The sequence below is a fragment of the Pongo pygmaeus genome, chromosome 10 (assembly GCF_028885625.2).
Source record: "Pongo pygmaeus isolate AG05252 chromosome 10, NHGRI_mPonPyg2-v2.0_pri, whole genome shotgun sequence".
Lineage (NCBI taxonomy): Eukaryota > Metazoa > Chordata > Mammalia > Primates > Hominidae > Pongo > Pongo pygmaeus.
Window position 1 is genome coordinate 53,637,737 of NC_072383.2, and position 17,160 is coordinate 53,654,896.

A 17,160-nucleotide genomic window follows, 5' to 3' on the forward strand; every position below is an offset into this window, starting at 1 on the left:
CTGTCACCCAAGCTGGAGTGCAGTGGCGTGATCTCAGCTCACTGCAACCTCCGCTTCCCAGGTTCAAGCGATTCTCCTGCCTCAGCCTCCTGGGTAGCTGGGACTACAGGTGTGCACCACCATGTCCGGCTAATTTTTGTATTTTTAGTAGAGACGAAGTTTCACTATGTTGGCCAGGCTGGTCTCGAACTCCTGACCTCGTGATCCACCTGCCTTGGCCTCCCAAAGTTCTGGGATTACAGGCATGAGCCACTGCATCCGGCCTCCCCCTGGAAGTTTTATCCCTTGATGGTGAATGCTCTCATAGCCTCCAAGTGTACTAACCTGTAGTCTCCTGCAGTAACAATTATTTATCACAACTGAAGTCAACCACCTCCAAAACTGCAGCTCTTACCAGTGACTTGCCAGTCATCACAAACACAAAGGTCAAGTTATCTCATAGTACAGAGTAACCCCTGGTACCTCCAAAAGTCAAAGACAGGCCAGGCACAGTGGCTCACGCCTGTAATCCCAGCACTTTGGGAGGCCGAGGCGGGTGGATCACCTGAAGTCCGGAGTTCGAGACCAGCCTGACCAACATGGAGAAACCCCGTCTCTACTAAAAATACAAAATTAGCCGGGCATGGTGGTGCATGCCGGTAATCCCATCTACTCCAGAGGCTGAGGCAGGAGAATGGCTTGAACCCGGGAGGCGGAGGTTGCTGTGAGCCGAGATCACGCCATTGCACTCCAGCCTGGGCAACAAGAGCGAAACTCCATCTCAAAAAAAAAAAAAAAAAAAAAGTCAAAGACATCAAGTAACTCAATACAAAGCTTTAAACCTGAGAAGAATATGTCCACCATTCTTCAGATTCCATAGGAAGAGAGAAGACCCAAAAAACGGGGTTAGTGATGCCTTTTTCTGTGTTCCTTAAAGGGTCTGAGTCACTATAAGTTCCCTCTAAGCCAAATGCAGTGGCCCACACCTATAATCCCAATACTTCGGAAGGCTGAGGCAGGCAGATCACTAGAGCCCAGGAGTTTGAGACCAGCCTGGGCAACATGGCAAAACCCCATCTCTACAAAAATACAAAAAGTTGCTGAGGGTAGTGGCATATCACGTACCTGTAGTTCCGTCTACTTGGGAGGCTCAGATGGGAGGATCACTTGAGCCCAAAGGTCAAGACTGCAGTGAGCCATAATTACACCACTGCACCCCAGCCTGGGTGACAGAGTCAGACTCTGTCTCAAAAAATAAATAAAAGAAAAGAAAAGTCCCCTCTAGATCCTTTCTTGTGTTAATGAAGGGGAAAGAGAAGCAGGGAGACGTAGAAGTAAATGGGAGAGCAATTCTTAAGAAAGTAAGAGAACAGAGATACCAAGCACATAATTTTCTCTTTTTTATTTGTTTTTGTTTTTGTGACGGGGTCTCACTCTGTTGCCTGGGCTGGAGCGCGGTGGCACAATCTCAACTCACTGCAACCTCCCCCTCCTGGGTTCAAGTGATTCTCCTGCCTCAGCCTCCCGAGTAGCTGGGATTACAGGCACCCACCACTATGCGTGGCTAATATTTTTTATTTTTAGTAGAGACAGGGTTTCAGTATGTTGGCCAGGCTGATCTCAAACTCCTGATCTCGTGATTTGCCCACCTCGGCCTCCCAAAGTGCTGGGATTACAGGTGTGAGCCACCGCGCCTGGCCCAAACACATTATTTTCAAAAGGGATTTCAGGGCTGGATGTGGTGGCTCACACCTGTAATCCCAGCACTTTGGGAAGCCGAGGTGAGCGGATCACTTGAGGCCAGAAGTTTGAGACCAGCCTGGCCAACATGGCAAATCCCCATCTCTACTAAAAATACAAAAATTAGCTGGGTGTGGTGGCACGCACCTGTAATCCCAGCTACTCTGGAGGCAGAGGTTTCAGTGAGTCAAGATCACACCACTGCGCCCCAGCCTGGGCAACAGAGCGAGACTCCATCTCAAACAAACAAATAAAGAGGGGTTTCAAAGCTGGACATGGTGGCTCATACCTGTAATCCCAGCACTTTAGGAGGCCAAAGCGGGAGGATCATTTGAGGCCAGGACAACATAGCAAGGCCTTCTCTACAAAACATTTTTTAAAAAATTAGCCAGGCATAGTGACACTCACCTGTATTCTCAGCTACTTGGGAGGCTGAGGTGGGAGGAGGGTCACCTAAGTCTGGGAGTGGTCCTAGGCTACAGTGACCTATAATCATGCCATTTCACTCCAATCTGGGTGACAAAGTGAGACCCTGTTTCAAAAATTAAAAATTAAAATAACTTGTTTGTAGAAGATTCCCATCTCCCCGTTATTTGTCCCTTCAGTTTTCAGAATTTTTTTCTCTTTTTTTTTTTTGGATGGAGTCTCGCTCTGTCGCCAGGCTGGAGTGCAGTGGTGTGATCTCGGCACACTTCAACCTCTGCCTCCCAGGTTCAAGAGATTCTCCTGCCTCAGCCTCCCGAGTAGCTGGGATTACAGGCACATGCCACCACGCCCAGCTAATTTTTGTATTTTTATTAGAGACGGGGCTTCACCATGTTGGCCAGGATGGTCTCAATCTCCTGACCTCGTGATCCACCCGCCTCGGCCTCCCAAAGTGCTGGGGTTACAGGCGTGAGCCACCATGCCCAGCCAGAAATTTTAATTTTAAAAAGTCATAGGCCTTTTGGAAGTTGTACATTTGTCTAAGCAATAACTAAAATTTATTTCTTCTTTGGTTGTTGAGGTGTACTAAATTTGAAGAAAACAACATCTCCACTTTCCACAGTATAATTTCTGCTTTGTTGTCTGTACTTTGCAGCAGGACTCACTGCATTTTCAGAAACTTCCTCTTTAAAATTTTCATATTTCATTACGTCAGCCATACTGAATTCCTTTTCAAAATCTGTTTGAATCTGTTCCACGGCCTGAGGAGCCTCCATCTCTTTGCAGATGGTCTACGTATGTACTTCATCTGGGCCTGCAGTGAAAAAGTGTTCTAGTAGGAGTACTGCAAAACCAGCCTTAATGAACTTTAGCAAAGTACTCTGTGTCATGTTCACTTTCAGATACTGTCTCTCTCAGTACTCAGTTCTTGCAACATGTGTTCCAAGGCCCCACTCAAAGTAATGACCAATACACCGGAGTCACACTTGTCCACCAACTCTTTATTTTTATCAAACATTCATTTTTCTTTCTAATGCAGACTTTTTCATAAAGATTAATCAAGTACACCACTGGTTTAGAAGTAAAAAATAAATATTTAAAAATACAATCTCTTTGTCCCAATCATGATAGAAACAATGATTTTTCCTTTGATCTATAACCCAGGATTTAACTGCAAATTGTATCATGTTTGGGACTCCTGATGGTTAATACTGAGTGGCAGCTTGATTGGATTGAGGGATACAAAGTATTAATCCTGGGTGTGTCTGTGTGGGGCATTGCCAAAAGAGATTAACATTTGAGTCAGTGGGCTGGGGAAGGCAGATCCACCCTTAATCGGGTGGGCACCATCTAATCAGCCCCCAGAGAATATAAAGCAGGCAGAAAAACATGAAGAGGAAAGACGGGCCTAGCCTACCATCCTACATCTTTCTTTTCCTTTTTTTTTTTTTTTTTTTTTTTTGAGATGGAGTCTCACTCTTGCTCAGGCTGGAATACAGTGGCGCGACCTCGGCTCACAATCTTTATCTCCTGGGTTCAGGTGATTCTCCTGCCTCAGCCTCCCGAGTAGCTGGGATTACAGGCATGTGCCACCACACCTAGCTAATTTTTGTATTTTTGGTAGAAACATTGTTTCACTATGTTGGCCAGACTGGTCTCGAACTCCTGACCTCAAGTGATCCACCCGCCTCAGCCTCCCAAAGTGCTGGGATTACAGGCATGAACCACCACACCTGGCCCACCCTACATCTTTCTCCCGTGCTGGATGCTTCCTGCCCTCAAACATCAGACTCCAAGTTCTTCAGTTTAGGGACTCAGACTGGTTTTCCTTGCTCCTCAGCTTGCAGACAACCTATTGTGGGACCCTGTGATTGTGTAAGTTAATACTTAATAAACTACCATATATATATATACTATTAGTTCTGTCCCTCTAAAAGAACCCTGACTAATATAGGGGTTTTTGTTTCTTTGAAGACAGGGTCTCATTCTGATTGCCCAGGCTGGAGTGCAATGGTGCAATCTCGACTCACTGGAACCTCGAGTTCCCAGGCTCAGGTGATTCTCCCATCTCAGCTCCCCAAGTAGCTGGGATTACAAGTGTGTGCCCCCACACCTGGCTAATTTTTTGTATTTCTTTTTTCAGTAGAGACAGAGTTTCGCTATGTTGCCTAGGCTGGTCTCAAACTCTTGGACTCAAGCAATCCGCCCGCCTCCGCTGCTCACAGTGCCAGGATTACAACTGTGAGCCACCGCGCCTGGCTTCAGGTTTTAGTTTTTTATCTCCTTCACTAGTTTTCACTAAACTAGAAAAAGGCCACCTTTTCTAGTTTACCTTTAATGGGCCCAATTATCCAATTATTTCCTCATATTTAAGCCCTTCATGTATTAGTTCTTTTTTTTTTTTTTTTTTTTTTTTTGAGACAGAGTCTCATTCTGTTGCCCAGGCTGGAGTGCAGCGGCATGATCTCGGCTCACTGCAACCTCCACCTCCCAGGTTCAAGTGATTCTCCCAACTCAGCCTCCCAAGTAGCTGGGATTAAAGGCACCTGCCACCACGTAAGGCTAATTTTTGTGTTTTTAGTAGAAACGGAGTTTCATCATGTTGGCCAGGCTGGTCTCAAACTCCTGACCTCAGGTAACCCACCTGCCTCAGCCTCCCAAAGTGCTGGGATTACAGGCGTGAGCCACCATGCCCGGCCTCATGTATTACTTCTATATCTCAAACAGGATCTATACTTTCTTTAACATGCATGATACCATCATCTTTGGAAGCAAGTGTTAGAGGGAAGATTCCATCTTAGGCACTGATTTGAGATAAAAAAGCATTTCCACGGCCGAAATCAACTCCTCTCGCAAAGCCAGCAATATTCACTACATCTAGAAAGGCAGGAATTTTGCATGCTAGTTTGTGGTCCTGACAAAGAAAGTCAAACCTTTCATCTGGCACAGGTACTCTCCTCTCGTTAGAATCAATAGTTTAGAATAGGAAGTTTACTGCTGAAGTCTGACTACTGGTTAATACAGTGAAGATGGCAGGTTTCCAAACATTTGGCAATCCAGCAACACTAATTTTCAGTGAGATTCAAATCTTCCAATAATTGGGAGTGGTTTAATTCCATCACCTCCCTTTTTGGGGGTCATCATCCTTGGGGTGAGCGATGACATGGGGTCTCAGTGTCAGCAAGGGACAGGTCCTGCTGGCAGCCAGAGGTAGAGAGGAAGGAAGAGAGAGCAGGCCTGGACCCTCTGCTAAGTGGCATGCTGAGCAATAGTCTATTTTAGGTCAATTTTTGTTCTTTAATTTTTTTCAAGATAATTTCTTTTCTTTACTTTTCTTTTTTTTTGAAACAGAGTCTTGCTCTGTTGCCCAGGCTGGAGTAAGTGGTGCAAACTTGGCTCACTGCAACCTCCACCTCCTAGGTTCAAGCAATTCTCCTGCCTCAGCCTCTCTAGTAGTTGGGACTACAGGCATGCGCCACCACGCCCAGCTAATTTTTGTATTTTTAGTAGAGATGGGGTTTCACCATGTTGGCCAGGCTGGTCTCAAACTCCTGACCTCAGGTGATCCGCCCACCTTGGCCTCCCAAAGTGTGGGATTACAGGCGTGAGCCACCGAGCCCAGCCAAGAGAATTTCTAAGACTAGCCATGACATGTTTATGTGTCTTTCTTTTAATTTACTCTCATAAATACAAATAAGGCAATTATTTAGAATGAGAAATCTCTATAATCTTTTTTTTTTTAATTGAGGGGTCTTTCTGATTTCAGGGATCCATTTTTTGGCCACTGATTAGAATTGCCAATGTTGCATTTATTCCAATAGTGACTCAATTCAATAGTCTCTTCATGGAAAGCCCATGATGTAATTTTCCAGGTTTAGAAAAAGAGGTGTTTCCTAGAGAGCAGTATAAAAGGCAGTCCCAAAGATCTCCACCCAAAAGTTCACTCCCAGGAGTGGGCTGAGATAACAAAGACTCTTGTTGCCACAGACAGTTAAGAATGGTGTTTCTGCATACGGTTCCTTCAGTAACCCACAAATTTGTGGGGGGTGGGGGGCTGGCAGTCACAGACTCATTAATCTGTGACACTCAGTAGGCCCTCCTGGGATTGGATCTTCTCTGGATTAATTTGGCAACAGGGGTTGAAACAAACAAAAAAATCCCTTATGTGCCAGCCGTGGTGGCTCATGCCTGTAATCCCAGCACTTTGGGAGGCCGAGGTGGGTGGATCACTTGAGGCCAGGAATTCAAGACCAGCCTGGCCAAAATGGTGAAACCCCATCTCTAGTAAAAATACAAAAATTAGCCAGGTGTGTTCGCTTGCACCTGTAGTCCCAGCTACTTGGGAGGCTGAGGTGGGAGAACGTCTACCCAGGAGGCAGAGGTTGTAGTGAGCCAAGATCAAGCCATCACACTCCAGCCTGGGCAACTCTGTTTCAACAACAACAACAACAAAAAATTCCCTTAAGGATGGAACTTATTATTAACACAAACTCTACTGACAGCTTGACACATTCAGAACAAAAAGTATGTTGCTTAAAATCTTACATGTCTTGGGTTCCCAGCCATTTTCAGACTGGCAACCTGACATGGCCTGAAAGTCACAGCCCCTCAGATGGCAGAAACTAAGAGAAAGTGCTCCCACTCGGTCACACATCAAGCTCTCAAGGACACAGAACAAGATGAGAGGGGAACTTCACTGGGCTTATATTTTGGGGACCCACAGCAAAATTTATGTGCCAGTCTGATCAGAACCACAAAACTGACCAGTCTGCAGGGTCAGCTTCAATAATGGGCTTCTGTGGTACCTCTCTTTATGACACAGCAACACAGAAAGACAAAGACATAGGAAAAAACTATTTCTTGGAGGAAAGAGATCAAACAATATGAATATTCATACCAAAAAGTACACCAGAGTGGCTATACTCAAGATTTAGTCACACAAATTCTTTTCTCCCATTAGACTTTGCAGAGGAAAAAGGGACAAACAGTGATTTTTACCATCTGCCTGACCGAATTCCACAGAAAGAGAAGCTGCAAGCCTGACCGAGAAATTCTTAGCCTTCTTCTGGCTTGTCATGTACTGGGTTCCCTTCACTGTGGCTTCCAGAAGAGTGGAGCTTTGGTATTCTGTTCATACTGCCAAAAGTGTAGGAGCCAATGGGAAACTTCCCCTTTGCCCACTGAAGTTTCACTGAAAAACCAACTCACAGTACTTACCTGGCAGGAGAGATACCATGATCACAAAGGGGATTTTTCCAGCGCGAGGCTTCTCATTTGCACTCCGGATATGCTGACTCCTGCAATTTCCCCAAACGTGGGAAACTCAAGTAAACAATTTGTGGCAGTGGGGAACTGCATTTGCACTCTTCCCTGATGTTTTTCATTCCAAAAAGCAGGTCACTTGTTTTTGCAAATATATAATACATTTGTTTGTTTGTTTGTTTGTTTGAGATGGAGTCTCACTCCAGGCTGGAGTACAGTGGCACGATCTCAGCTCACTGCAACCTCTGCCTCCTGGGTTCAAGCGATTCCCCTGCCTCAGCCCAAGTAGCTGGGATTACATGCGCATGCCACCACGCCCGGCTAATTTTTGTATTTTTAGTAGAGACGGGGTTTCACCATGTTGGCCAGGCTGATCTCGAACTCCTGACCTCAGGTGATCCGCCTGCCTCAGCCTCCCAAAGTGCTGGGATTACAGGCGTGAACCACCGCACCTGGCCATAATTTTTAAGAAAAAAATATATAAAAAGAAGAAAAAGAAAAATCATCTCACGAAAGGCAGACTAATTGGGGAAAAGCATACAAATTTATTAATGTGCACACGGGGGAAAACCACAGAATGATTACCCCACCCCCAATGTGGTGCAGAAGCTTGTATACCATCTTCAAGTTACAGAAAGAATGGTGTCTTTGAGCATGGCCAAAAACGGACTATGGTGGTAAATCAGGTTATAGTGGCAAAACAGGTCATGGGAGGGAGAGAAGAGGAGGCCTGGCTAGCAAGAGTGGTCTTGTTCTGCAAATGAAACCTCACAGGTAGCAGCCCTCAAAGAGGAATGATCGTAAATGTTTCCTTCAGACCTTTAAAGATTTCAAACTCTCAGTTAATCGTCTCTGGATCTGGACAAGGGAAGAGGTGGCTGCATCGATACAGATTCTCTACAGATGCAAATCTCCCCAACAAAAGACAGCTTTGCAGAGCTACTTCTATTTTCTGGCTCTCTGACAGCCATCTCAACATATGTTAAATAAATATATTTTGGGGTAAAATATTTTTATTTGTTTCAGTGTTCTCCACCAAAAAGAGTTAAGCCAAGAAAGAGGAAAATATGAGGGCCAGGAGATGAGATTCTACCCATGAGATGGGTGAAGATCATTGCTACAATGTGGCAAAGGGAGATTCCAGGATATCAACTATGTAGCAGGCCCAGTTCTGAGGCCTCAGCAGCCAGTCCCAACTAAAAGACATAGAGGTAGGCCCCAGAGGGATGTCACCAAGGAGAAACAATGGAATCAACAGATTATCTAGGCAGTCACTCCAAATCTATTCTAGAATCTTCGAGTTCTGGTGGGCTGCCTGTAAAAAGGAAACAAAAAGAAAGAAAAGAAAAAAAAAAAGATTATCTAAGGATTCTAGGAAAATGGCAGAGTGGGAAGCACTGGGAATCTGTCTCTCCACCTACACAATAATTGCACTGGCAGAATCTGTCTGGTGTGAACTATTTTGAAACTCTAGAGTCTATTGAATGCTTGCAAATTCCAGGGCAGGGCTTGGACTGTAAATTGCAGCTACTTTCAGTCAATTTCAGCTCTCTTAGCACAGTAAATTTTTTCAGCCCTTAGCCACCCATTCCTCACACCTCAGCTGCAGGCAGCTGTGCCTGTGTTCCTGGAGCAGCTTGCCACAGTTTGCAGAGCCAGCGTAGACAAAAAAGGACCTTACTTTCCAAATATTGGTTATCTATGCTCTCATAATTGATTGCTGCTTCTGGTCACATAACTACAGAAAAAGAGTTGGGTGCCCTTGTTTTTTTACTTCCTTCCCACTCCCCCTTAAATCCTTTAAAGCCAGCACCCTTTCCTCTTACCACACTTCATTTTTCTCTTTTTCCCCTTTTGGACTCCAGTCATTAAAGACTTGGACATTCAAAAACAACTACATATGTGGGGAAAAATTAGAAAATGACCATGCATGCACAGAGAAAATCTCAGAAAAGACCTGAGAAGGAAGACCCTAAGTTCACATCTCAGGCCAATCCTCAGAACAGACACAGCCTACAATAATTAAAAAATTAAAAAGTTGGCCGGGCGCAGTGGCTTATGCCTGTAATCCCAGCACTCTGGGAGGCTGAGGCGGGCAGATCACGAGGTCAGGAGATCAAGACCATCCTGGCTAACACAGGGAAACTCCGTCTCTACCAAAAAAAAAAAAAAAAGGCAGGCTGGGCGTGGTGGCTCACGCCTGTAATCTCAGAACTTTGGGAGTCTGAGGTAGATGGGTCACAAGGTCAGGAGTTCAAGATCAGCCTGGCCAAGATGGTGAAACCCCATCTGTACTAAAAATACAAAAAAAATTAGCCTAGCGTGGTGGCGGGCGCCTGTAATCCCAGCTACTCGGGAGGCTGACTCAGAGAATTGCTTGAACCCGGGAGGTGGAGGTTGCAGTGAGCCGAGATCACACCACTGCACTCCAGTCTGGGTGACAGAGCAAGACTCCATCTCAAAAATAAAATAAAACAAAAAAGTGATCAACAAAAATAATATCTAAAAACAGCAAACTCTCAGGGAGGGGAGAGCATCTAATTTCCAGAGTTACCACATTATTAGATTCAAATGTCTAATTTTCAGTGAAAAATCAGAAAATATACAAAAAAGAAAGGGCCCAAAGGAAAACCATAAATCAATAGGAGCTGTCCCAGAAAAAGACATGATGACAGATAAACTAGACAAAGACTTTAAAACAACTATCATTAAGATACTCAAAGAACTAAAGGAAGATATGGACAAAGTGAAGAAAATGAGGCATAAACTAAATGGAAATATCAATGAAGGGATGGAAAATTTTAAAAGAAACCAAAAAGAAGTTCTGGAGCTAAAATTACAATAACTGAAGTGAAAATTTAACTAAAAGGCAGTTTGAACAGGCAGAAAAAAGAATTAGGGAACTTGAATAAAAGACAAAGCAAATTATCAGGTCTGAGGAACAGAAAGGAAAATGATTGAAGAAAACTGAACAGAGCCTAAGGAACCTGTGGGACACCATCAAGCAGACCAATATACACATTGTGGGAATCCCAGAAGGAGAAAAGAAAGCGAAAGGGACAGAGAATATTTAAAAAAACAATAGCTGAAATCTTTCCAAATTTGATTTAAAAAACATGAATTTGAACACCCAAGAAGCTCAAAAACTCTAAGTAACATGAACTTGAAGAGATCTACATGACAAATATTATAATCAAACTGTCCAAAGACAAAGAAAGATGCCAAAAGTAATAAGAGAGAAGTGACTCATGACATACAAGGGAACTTCAGTAAGATCATGAACAGATTTCTCATCAGAAACTTTAGAGGCCAGAAGGCAGTTGCCAGATATATTCAAAGGAAAAAAAAAGTTCAACCAATAATTCTATATCCAGCAAAACTAAGCTTCAAAAGTGAGGGAAAAATTAAGATATTCTCAAAAAACAAAGCTGGAAAAGTGAGGGATAAATTAAAATATTCTCAAATAACAAAGCTCAGGCTGGGCACGGTGGCTCACACCTGTAATACCAGCACTTTGGGAGGCCAAGGCAGGTGGATCACGAGGTCAGGAGATCGAGACCATCCTGGCCAACATGGTGAAACCCCGTCTCTACTAAAAATACAAAAAAAATAAGCTGGGCGTGGTGGTGGGCACCTGTAGTCCCAGCTACTCGGGAGGCTGAGGCAGGAGAATGGCATGAACCCGGGAGGCGGAGCTTGCAGTGAGCCAAGATCGCGCCACTGCACTACAGCCTGGGCGACAGAGCAAGACTCCGTCTCAGAAAAAAAAAAAAAAACAAAGCTAAGAGAGTTCATTACCATTAGACCTGCCCTGCCAGAAATGTCCAAGGGAGTCCTACAGGGTGAAATAAAACAACACTAGACAGTCACTTGAAGCTGTATGAAGAAACAAAGATCTCAATAAAAGTAAATACATGGGGCCGGGCGCGGTGGCTCATGCTTGTAATCCCAGCACTTTGGAAGGCCGAGGCTGGCAGATCACGAGGTCAGGAGATCGAGACCACGGTGAAACCCTGTCTCTACTGAAAATACAAAAAATTAGCCGGGCGTGGTGGCGGGCACCTGTAGTCCCAGCTACTCGGAGAGGCTGAGGCAGGAGAATGGCGTGAACCCGGGAGGCGGAGGTTGCAGTGAGCCGCGATTGCGCCACTGCACTCCAGCCTGGGCGACAGAGTGAGACTCTGTCTCAATAAAAAAAAAAAAAAAAAAAAAAAGTATATACATGGGGACAGGCACAGTGGCTCATGCCTGTGATCCCAGCACTTTGGGAGGCCAAGGTGGGTGAATCACTTGAGGTCAGGAGTTCGAGACCAGCCTGGCCAACATGACAAAACCCCACCTCTACTAAAAATACAAAATTTAGCTGGGCATGGTGGCATGCACCTGTAATCCCAGCTACTTGGGAGGCTGAGGCAGGAGAATCACTTGAATCTGGGAGGTGGAGGTTGCAATGAGCCGAGATTGCGCCACTGCACTGGAGCCTGGGCAACAGAGTGAGACTCTGTCTCAAAAAAAAAAAAGTAAAATACATGGGCAATTATAAAAGATAGCATTGTAACAATGGTTTGTAACTACTTTTTCCTTAATACACGATTTAAAAGACAAACACATTTTTTTTTACATGTGCATGTGTTTCATTATTTAATTATTAAACCTTTAAGAAGAATTATTGTGAAATGCCAAAATTTGGTTCATACCTAAGATTTTCTGTTTCCCTTGAAAACATTCAAACAAGTACCCAAATAGCAAGGAAAAGAAGCTTTCACTTACTTTTACTTAATGGAGTCTAAGAAGATAAGCTCCACCTTCACCAATAAAAATGACAATAAAAACAATGCTACAATGATTGTAGCTGGAGATACAATCAAGGCACTGTTTTTTTTGTTTGTTTTTTAATTTTTTATTATTATTATTATTATACTTTAGGTTTTATGGTACATGTGCGCAATGTGCAGGTAAGTTACATATGTATACACGTGCCATGCTGGTGCGCTGCACCCACTAACTCGTCATCTAGCATTAGGTATATGTCCCAGTGCTATCCCTCCCCCCTCCCCCCACCCCACAACAGTCCCCGAAGTGTGATGTTCCCCTTCCTGTGTCCATGTGTTCTCATTGTTCAATTCCCACCTATGAGTGAGAATATGCAGTGTTTGGTTTTTTGTTCTTGCGATAGTTTACTGAGAATGATGATTTCCAGTTTCATCCATGTCCCTACAAAGGACATGAACTCATCATTTTTTATGGCTGCATAGTATTCCGTGGTGTAAATGTGCCACATTTTCTTAATCCAGTCTATCATTGTTGGACATTTGGGTTGGTTCCAAGTCTTTGCTATTGTGAATAATGCCGCAATAAACATACGTGTGCATGTGTCTTTATAGCAGCATGATTTATAGTCCTTTGGGTATATACCCAGTAATGGGATGGCTGGGTCGAATGGAATTTCTAGTTCTAGATCCCTGAGGAATCGCCACACTGACTTCCACAAGGGTTGAACTAGTTTACAGTCCCACCAACAGTGTAAAAGTGTTCCTATTTCTCCACATCCTCTCCAGCACCTGTTGTTTCCTGACTTTTTAATGATTGCCATTCTAACTGGTGTGAGATGGTATCTCATTGTGGTTTTGATTTGCATTTCTCTGATGGCCAGTGATGGTGAGCATTTTTTCATGTGTTTTTTGGCTGCATAAATGTCTTCTTTTGAGAAGTGTCTGTTCATGTCCTTTGCCCACTTTTTGATGGGGTTGTTTGTTTTTTTCTTGTAAATTTGTTGGAGTTCATTGTAGATTCTGGATATTAGCCCTTTGTCAGATGAGTAGGTTGCGAAAATTTTCTCCCATTTTGTAGGTTGCCTGTTCACTCTGATGGTAGTTTCCTTTGCTGTGCAGAAGCTCTTTAGTTTAATTAGATCCCATTTGTCAATTTTGGCTTTTGTTGCCATTGCTTTTGGTGTTTTAGACATGAAGTCCTTGCCCATGCCTATGTCCTGAATGGTAATGCCTAGGTTTTCTTCTAGGGTTTTTATGGTTTTAGGTCTAACATTTAAGTCTTTAATCCATCTTGAATTGATTTTTGTATAAGGTGTAAGGAAGGGATCCAGTTTCAGCTTTCTACATATGGCTAGCCAGTTTTCCCAGCACCATTTATTAAATAGGGAATCCTTTCCCCATGTCTTGTTTTTCTCAGGTTAAGACAAACACATTTTTAAAAAACAACTATTAGTCTAAAAGATAGTATTATTGTAACCTTAGTTTGTAAATCCACATTTTGTTTTCTACATCATTTCAGAGAGTAATGCATTTTAAAGAATTATTAATTTATGTTGTGGGGCATATAATGTATAAAGATGTAATTCTGGCCGGGAATGGTGGCTCATGCCTGTAATCCCAGCATTTTGGGAGGCCAAGGAGGGGGGATAACTTGAGCCCAGGAGTTCAAGACCAGCCTGGGCAACATGGTGAAACCCTGTCTCTACTAAAAATACAAAAATTAGGCCGGGCGTGGTGGCTCACGCCTGTAATCCCAGCACTTTGGGAGGCCAAGGTGGGCGAATCACTTGATGTCAGGAGTTCGAGACCAGCCTTTGCCAACATGGTGAAACCCTGTCTCTAATAAAAAAGTACAAAAAAATTAGCTGGGCATGGTGGCGAGCACCTGTAATCCCAGCTACTTGGGAGGCTGAGGCAGGAGAATCACTTGAACCCAGGATCCGGAGGTTGTAGTGAGCCGAGATCCTGCCACTGCAGCCTAGGCAACAGAGTGAGACTCTGTCTCAAAAACAAAACAACAACAACAAAAAAACAAAAATTAGGCCAGATGCAGTGGCTCACGCTTGTAATCTCAGCATTTTGGGAGGCCGAGGCAGGCAGATCACCTGAGGTCAGGAGTTTGAGACCAGCCTGACCAACATGACAAAACACCGTCTCTACTAAAAATACAAAAATTAGCTGAGCGTGGTGGCATGCGCCTGTAATCCCAGCTATTCACGAGACTGGTGGCTAAGGCACGAGACTCGCTTGAATCGGGAGGCGGAGGTTCCAGTGAGCCGAGATTGTGCCACTGCACTCTAGCCTGGGCAACAGAGTGAGAGTAGGTCTCCAAAAAAACAAACAAACAAACAAACAAAAAAATTAGCCAGGTGTGGTGGCGGGCGCCTATAATCCCAGCTACTCAGGAGGCTGAGGGAGGAGAATCACTTGAACCTGGGAGGTGGAGGCTGCAGTGTGCGGAGATTGCACCACTGCACTCCAGCTTGGGTGACAGAGGGAGACTGGGTCTCCAGAAAAAAAAAAAAAGTAAAAAAAAAAAAAAAAAGATGTAATTCTGTGACATCAACAACTAAAAGGGGTGGGGATAGAGCTATAAAGGAGCAGAGTTGCCAGGCACAGTGGCTCACGCCTTTAATCCCAGCACTTTGGGAGGCTGAGGCAAGAGGATTGCTTGAGCTCAGGAATTCAAGACCATCTCGGGCAACATTGCAAGACCTCATTGCTGGGCACAGTGGCTCATGCCTGTAATCCCAGCACTTTGGGAGGCTGAGGCAGGCAGATCACAAGGTCAGGAGTTCAAGGCCAGCCTGACCAATATGGTGAAACCCCGTTTCTACTAAAAATACAAAAATTAGCTGGGCGTGGTGGCCTGCACCCGTAGTCCCTGCTATTCGGGAGGCTGAGACAGGAGAATCGCTATAACCCGGGAGGCGGAGGTTGCAGTGAGCCGAGATTGTACCACTGCACTCCAGCCTGGGTGACAGAGTGAGACTCCGTCAAAAAACAAAAAACTTTAGAATGTGAAATATCATCCCCATGGAAACCACAAAAAAATAGCTATAGAATGTACATGAAAGGAAAGGAGAAAGGAACTTAAACATTTCACTACCAAGAAATCAACCAAACACAATTCTAAATAGAAGACAATACTGCCCAGTCTGGGCCTAATTAGGAGAAAGAAACCACACAGTAATTTGAACAAAAAAAGTTTAATATACCAAATGGCAGAAAAGAAACTGTGATGCCACACCCTCAGGACTTGCTGGAAGTCTGCCCTGTAATGTGTCAGGGAAAACTATTCATGAGAAGATGCCTCACCTTTTGCTACAAAACCATCCAAGAAGGGGAATGCCATGGAAACTACTGAGCTCTGGGCACTGCTTGCCACCATGCACTGCAGGAGCCAGGCACCAGAGAAGCCTTGCAAAATGCAGGAGCACATCAGAACCAGGAAACAAAAGACGTTCCTCCTGTAATGTCTCTGCAGTGCTCTCTTCTGATAAAGCTTCAGTGCCTACTGGCAAAGGAAAACTACTCAAAGGACCCCCATTCATTTCTTTTTCTTTTTCTTTTTTTTTTTTTTTGAGATGGAGTCTCGCCCTGCCGCCCAGGCTGGAGTGCAATGATGTGATCTCGGCTCACTGCAACCTCTGCCTCCCAGCTTCAAGCGATTCTCCTGCCTCAGCCTCCTGAGTAGCTGGGATTACAGGCGCACACCACCATGCCTGGCTAATTTTTTGTATCTTTAGTAGAGATGGGGTTTCATCATGTTGGCCAGGCTGGTCTTGAACTCCTGACCTCGTGATCCACTCACCTCGGCCTCCCAAAGTGCTGGGATTACAGGCTTGAGCCACTGCTCCCTGCCAAACCCCCATTCATTTTTACAGAGCAGGCCAAAAGTGTGAATTTGGAGCTAAGAGACAAAAAAAATCAATAACCAGCACAATCATCTTGGGGTTGACCTCTGTATTATCTTTTCCCTTGATAATTAGTCATATTTTCCTGCTTTATGTGTGTGTTGAAGACTTTTGGATTGTGTCCTAGACATTGTGAATGTCATGTTATACAGACTCTGTTTGTTATATTCTTCTTAAGAGTGTTGATGTTTCTTTCTTTTCATTTATTTATTTATTTATTTATTTATTTATTTATTTATTTATTGAGACGGAGTCTCACTCTGTTGCCAGGCTGGAGTGCAGTGGCTCGATCTCAGCTCACTGAAATCTCCACCTCCCAGGTTCAAGTGATTCTCCTGCCTCAGCCTACCGACTAGCTGGGATTACAGGCGCATGCCACCACACCCAGCTAATTTTTTTGTATTTTTAGTAGAGAGGGAGTTTCACCATGTTGGCCAGGATGGTCTCGATCTCCTGACCTCATGATCTACCCGCCTCGGCCTCCCAAAGTGCTGTGATTACAGGCGTGAGCCACCACACCTGGCCAGAGTGTTGATGTTTCTGTTGGAGTAAAAAATAGGTTCTCTCTCACCTATGGTGGTGGGTGGTAGCTCGGATCTCAGGGTAAAACTTTAAGGCTGAAATTATTTTAGCCTTAACTGCCAGCTTCTCTCAGATCAGCCAGAGACTTAGACAGTATTTATAAGCAGATTTGGGGGCCCCCATTTCCTGGTTTTCTTCTTTCTGGCATTGCCTCCTCACTTTCCCATGACTGTGTGTGCCCTGAGCTCTGAACTCTGATTCTTCAGGCCAGACAGATGGTGGGTTTTTCATCAAAGTTTTAGCTGTCTCATTTCACACCATGATGTGGTATGCCCTTAGTCTAAAAACATGCAAATGGGAAACTCACCCTGGACCAAGTCCTTCATCCAACTTCCAACACTCCTCCTAAATATGCCTGCTTTGGCTAACTCTCCAGAGCCTTCAGGTCGTTGTTTTGTTTTGTGTCCTTAGTTTATGTTGTTATCTGCAGAAAGGTAGGGCTGTTAGAAATTTACTTCACTATTCTGGAAGAAGAAACCACT

General features: G+C 44.3%; 1 non-coding gene and 1 pseudogene across 1 annotated transcript; one reads left to right on the forward strand and one right to left on the reverse strand.

The window, feature by feature from the left end:
* Positions 1-2,702: 2,702 nt before the first annotated feature.
* LOC129010720 (obg-like ATPase 1) lies at positions 2,703-3,332 on the reverse strand (annotated as a pseudogene).
* A 4,022-nt stretch (positions 3,333-7,354) lies between these two features.
* LOC129011114 (U1 spliceosomal RNA) lies at positions 7,355-7,518 on the forward strand. The gene has a single exon (XR_008493234.1). It is a non-coding gene; the product is annotated as a U1 spliceosomal RNA (small nuclear RNA).
* The last annotated feature ends 9,642 nt before the right edge of the window (positions 7,519-17,160 follow it).